The 5,549-nt window shown below is 39.9% G+C and overlaps 1 long non-coding RNA gene across 1 annotated transcript in view; it reads right to left on the reverse strand.

The window, feature by feature from the left end:
• The window catches only part of LOC116532988, a 67,849-nt gene extending 62,751 nt beyond the window's left edge, over positions 1 to 5,098 (reverse strand). The window contains exons 1-2 of the long non-coding RNA XR_004261028.1: positions 3,805 to 5,098; positions 1,233 to 1,334 (exon numbers count right to left, since the gene is read on the reverse strand). This is a non-coding gene — a long non-coding RNA (uncharacterized LOC116532988). The remainder of the gene's footprint in view (positions 1 to 1,232; positions 1,335 to 3,804) is intronic.
• Positions 5,099 to 5,549: the final 451 nt, after the last annotated feature.

The following is a 5,549-nucleotide window of genomic DNA, read 5'->3' on the forward strand; positions in this document are numbered from 1 at the left end:
TAATTTTTTTTCTGGAGAGGTCTGTTTCTATATTTCTTTTTTTTTTTAATTGTACTTTAGATTCTGGGGTACATGTGCAGATCATGCAAGATTGTTGCATAGGTACATTCATGGCAAGGTGGTTTGCTCCCTCCATCCCCCCATCACCTATACCTGACATTTCTCCCTACCCTCCCTCCCACTATCCCTCCCCTAGCCCCCCACAATGGACCCCAGTGTGTGATGCTCCCTTCTCTGTGTCCACATGTTCTCATTGTTCAACATCCGCCTATGAGTGAAAACATGCAGTGTTTGATTTTCTGTTCTTGTGTTAGTTTGCTGAAAATGATGGTTTTCAGGTTCATCCATGTCCCTACAAAGGACACAAACTCATCATTTTTTATGGTTGCATAGTATTCCATGGTGTATATGTGCCACATGTCCTTTGTCCAGTCTATCACTTACACTTCTCCCATTTGCTGCTTTTCCTATTGAAATCAAGTACTCCTGATTTTAACTCATGTGAAAGAAACATATCATTCAGCCTCTCCTCCAACAGGGGTTTGCTTGACAGCTTTTCTCAATCCCTAAAAAGTAGAAACGTCAATTCCTATCATGCCACCTTGTAAGTGAGACCCTACTGTGGTAATACACCCCCACTGAGCCCTTCGTCCCACCCCCTAAAATTGCAGAAGAACATGTTTCCCCTTAGATCTCCTCTAGGAAATGCCTGATTGCTTTAGAGGCTTTGGGGCACATTTGACATCAAGATATGAGAAGTGAAAGCTTAAATGCAGTGATTCACATTTGTAGCAGTTATAAATTTTACATGTTAAAACAAAATGGAGCTCTCTTTAATGCACTGTAAATGAGCTTAAATTAGTTCACAAATTCATAGTGGAAGACTTAAGCTCGACAATCAAGGTAAATTTAGTCACTTCTGGTTTATGCCAGTCTCCTTGGGAGGGCATCACCAGTCATTTCACAAGGCTCCCTTCTCTTTCTTTATTCCTTATACCCATGGGGAGATATACAAGTTGTAGGAGGAGGTGTTTGAAACTTGCTGGCATCAGGCAATAGGCATCAGGCCAAGGTCATCAGTAGGTGTGAGATTCAAAAGATGTAATAAATAGTTGGAACAGACACTGACTGACACCGTGGGGCCTTCCTGATGAGTGCCAGCTGATGGCAACCCTGCCTCTATTGACAATGGCTTCCAAAGAAACATGCTCTTTGACTGTTGGGATCCTTACCAGGGTATCCAAAGCTGAACCACTTACTTCCTGCTCCGTTCTCAGGTTGCCAGTTTTGAAGATCACACAGTTGACTCCAGAAGCTTATAAGCCATTTGATATCTAAATAAGAGAAAGGAAAATTAGAATGCACCATGATTAACCTTTATAGCAGTTATGGATTTTATGTGTTAAAAAAAAAGATAAATCCAAAAGGCCGCACAAATACTCATCTCAGGGGAATAGGAAATGTTTGGCTCTCTGGCATCTCCTGGGACTGCAGGTCTGGTGGGTACTGCTTCAGGCTTTCTCTGCCTAGACCTTCCTATTCCTGCTGCAGAGCCATGCTGGAATGGGAGACTTATCGACAATAATTGCTTCCTTTTTCTAGAGCTTCATCATCAAGCAATATACAAGGCAGCAAATGCATCCTATCCTATGCTATCCTTAGGTTCCCCAAATGCTTGGCAGGAGGAGGATCGGCACAAAGCACTTTCTCTGGTTCTTCACCAGCCTCTGTCCTTAATTTCTTCTCCTGGCTGCCTGCTGCTCAAACCCAGTCTCCACGTAGGCACGAAAATACTCCCGACCCATTCCTTCCCAATCAGTGGTTTCCATGTGCCAAAAATTCCAGAGTCTTAAGCTTTTGGAGTTCAGGCTCTTGCAGCAAAAGTCTCAGCTTTGAAGTGTATTGTCTTTTTTAGGGATTTAAAAAATAAATTCAGAAACTCAATTGACTTTCTTATCAATAATTTTAGCTTTTTCCTAAAGAAATAAATTTCACTGGCATAATGAGTGGAGGGTTGTAAAGAAGTAAGGAAATTGTGAAAAATGAAACAGTTACACAAAAAATCTCATTCTCTCTAAACTGTATGGGTTGCACACATTAGGGGAGAGTTTCTTTCAACATCTAAGACAGAGACCAGAGGCCCATAAAATAATTTATATTTATGAAAACCAATCAATCATTTTTGGCTATTGTATTGAAAATGTACACATCAATAGTTAATAAGATGTGATGAAGATATCTAAAATATAAAATATCTTCATTCTAAAAATTCTACTCCATTTAATATACCACTTGTTATATGACCTAAACTCAAAAGAAATTCAAGATAGCACAATTATCCTCTCCTTTTTTTTCCAAAGAAAATATTTCAAAGGACCACCGTTAAGATTTTCACACTGAATTTTAACAGCTCATGGCATTAGTCACCCCTCCTAGGGTTGCTGATAATTTGTTTCCTTGTTATTTTACACAGTTTAAAAGGAATACCTTCCATCTTGTCTTTTCTCCCCAAATCCAGAGACTACACACACAGACACACACAGGTTGAGTATCCCTAATCCAAAATGCTTGGGACCAGAACTGTTTTGGATTTCAGATTTTTTTTTTTGAGCATTCCTAATTCAAAAAAAGCCCAAATCTTAAATGGTCCAATAAGCATTTCCTTTGAGCATCATGTCAGCACTCAAAGTTTCAGATTTGGGAGCATTTCAAATTTTGAGTTTTGAGATATAAATACATTATATATATATATATTTTATATAAAAAAAAAAATTTATATATATAATATATTTTATAATAAATTTCATATATATAAGATATAAAAATATATCTTATACATATAAGAGTGCATATTCAGTCTCTGAGGGAAGATTAAAAACGACATTTAGTCCAGGCACGGTGGCCCACGCCTGTAATCCCAGCACTTTGGGAGCCCAAGGCAGGTGGAAGGTCTGAGGTCAGGAGTTCAAGAGCAGCCTGGCCAACATAGTGAAACCCTGTCTCTACTAAAAATACAAAAATTAGCTGGGTGTGGTGGCGCATGCCTGTAGTCCCAGCTACTCAGGAGGCTGAGGCAGGAGAATTGTTTGAACCCTTGAAGTGGAGTTTGCAGTGAGCAGAGGTCAGGTCACTGAACTCCAGCCTGGGCAACAGAGCAAGACTCCATCTCAAAAAAAAAAAAAAAAGAAAAGAAAAGAAAGAAAGAAAAGATATTTAGTCTCCTGGCAACAAAGTCATCAGCATCTCTATCAGTCTTACAGCCAAGTATATGTAACATATCATCCTGGAAGTAAGAGTGGAAACTGGACCCAAGGTTAGGAGGAAGAGAAGAAAGGGCAGGCACTTATATTTGCACAGCATCTCAGAGAGTACAATAAACTCTTCCTTTGATCTCATTTGACCCTGAAAACAACCTATGCAGTAAGTGAGGTAGACATTATTATCAGCTTATCTGATAGTTAATGAAACTGATCCTCAGGAAGATTGTGTCCCATGCAAGGTCCTGTAGCTAATAAGTGAACAGCTGGACAACTACAAATCCAGATACTTTAATTCCAAATTCCAGACTCTTTTCAGTAAAGTACAATAGCATCTCCCATTAAATGAACATAGATTTGGGAGCTGTAACAATTCCCCTCTGAGACTATTTCTATCTACCAAAAATTTGTCCTTTTTTACATATCTATTGAAGGCTATGGCAGAGAGTGCTATTACTCACATATATGCATATTTCTTCTCCTCTTCTAGAAATTTCTAGTAATTTCTTCACCTTCCTAGGTGAGACAATATGACTGAGTTACGCACAATGAATTGTGGGCAGAAATGAAGCATGTCACTGTCTTGCCTTGTTTCTATGATCACCATAATCCATGAGTTTTCTCTAATCCCATCTTTCTCTAATTCAGACCCAGAGAAGCCATTGGAGAATACTAAACAGAAGGAATAGGGGTCGCTGAGTGCATGCAGCAGCAGTAGCTTGTGACATGAATGAAAAATAAACCTCGAATGTGAAAGCCTCCATCATGTAGGGGCTCTTTGCTACAGCATTAGTAATTTATCCTAACCGATACAAAGAGCAAAAAAAGATCATATTTTAGCATACAGAATGCAGTGACAATAATATTTTAAATGTTAAAAAGAGGATGGAGGAAATTGTTTTCAGTTTTTAGTGTTCTCTTATCTGACATGAAAAAATCTTAATGACTGACTGGTTTAGGAGAGGTCCAAGATGTCGCTTATACATTACCCAGTCTCAGGTAGTTCTGCATGGGAGTGTGAGAATGGACTAATGCACATACTTATGCCAGGATAACCTGCAATAACTAGGAAGTGACCGAAAGCCATACAAATGTATCCCTTTTAATCCATACTAAGTCTATCCCCCATTGCACTTTCTCTAAGTCAGATAAAACAAACAGAAAAACATATGGCTGTCCCTGTAACACCTAGCTTAATTGATTACAGTTAAAATATCTAGAAATTTCCCTAGGTGTGAATGTTTTAATAAAGCTCAGGTTGATGTCCAAAGCCAGCATGGTCCATGGCTTTTGGGTTAAATGCTCTACTCCTAAATTGCAAACTTCATTCAGGAAATCCTAAATTGGCTTCATGACCATTTTTGATGAAAAATAAACTGGATTTTTAACGCTTTCATCAGATACAATATAATGAAACCTCTTTTGGAAGTGGGTCCAATGATTTTCCCATGTATCTCTCTTTCTCTCTCTCTCTCTCTCTCTCTCTCTCTCTCTCTCATTGTAACATAGTCTAGAAAATAGCAGTTATATTGAATTTTGTGGTCATCCCCAGAGGGTAAGATTGTGCATCAAGGTGCCTAAGGTACATTGTCTATTGGCACCTAAAAGTTTCAAAGCAGGCACATTAGCTAAAATATAAAACTCTGAATTTTTAAACTACTTAAGTGTATTGTGAAATGGAAGAAGAGTTGAGATTATCCAGGTAGGTTAGAAACTGGGTGGTATTAATCTGGGAGAGCCCCTTAGGGAAGACATGTAATTTGGGGCACTATAGGATAGTGGTTAAGCTCCATGGAGGCAGGGACTTTGTTTTGTTCATTGCCATCTTCAGTGACCACAATACTGCTCAGTACACACCAAGTACTTAATGCACATTTTTGGCTTGGACAGAAGGAGGGAGGGAAGGAAGGAAGGAAGGAAGGAAGGAAGGAAGGAAGGAAGGGAGGGAGGGGGGAGGGGGGGGGGGAGGGAGGGAAGGAAAAGAGGGAGGGAAGGAGGGAGGGAGGGAGGGAAAGAGGAAGACAGGAAGGAGGAAAGCAGGAGATTAGAAAGGAAGAAAGCAGGAGAGAAAGAAGGAGGGAGGAGGGGAAGAAAGGAAGAATGAAAGTAGGGAAGGAAGGAGGAAAGAAGCGAAGGAAGGGGGAGAGGAAGGGAGAGAGCAGGGAAGTAAAGAGGGAAAGGGGAGAAACAGAGGGAGGGAGAGAGAGGAAAGAAAAAGAAAGAGGAAGGAAGGGAGGGAGGGAGGGAGGGAATTGGTTGGATAGAAGAAGGATGGTTGGCAGAAGGGAAAAA

Source organism: Sapajus apella, unplaced genomic scaffold (assembly GCF_009761245.1).
Source record: "Sapajus apella isolate SASKATOON/1434 unplaced genomic scaffold, GSC_monkey_1.0 scaffold78, whole genome shotgun sequence".
In the NCBI taxonomy this organism is placed as follows: Eukaryota; Metazoa; Chordata; class Mammalia; order Primates; family Cebidae; genus Sapajus; species Sapajus apella.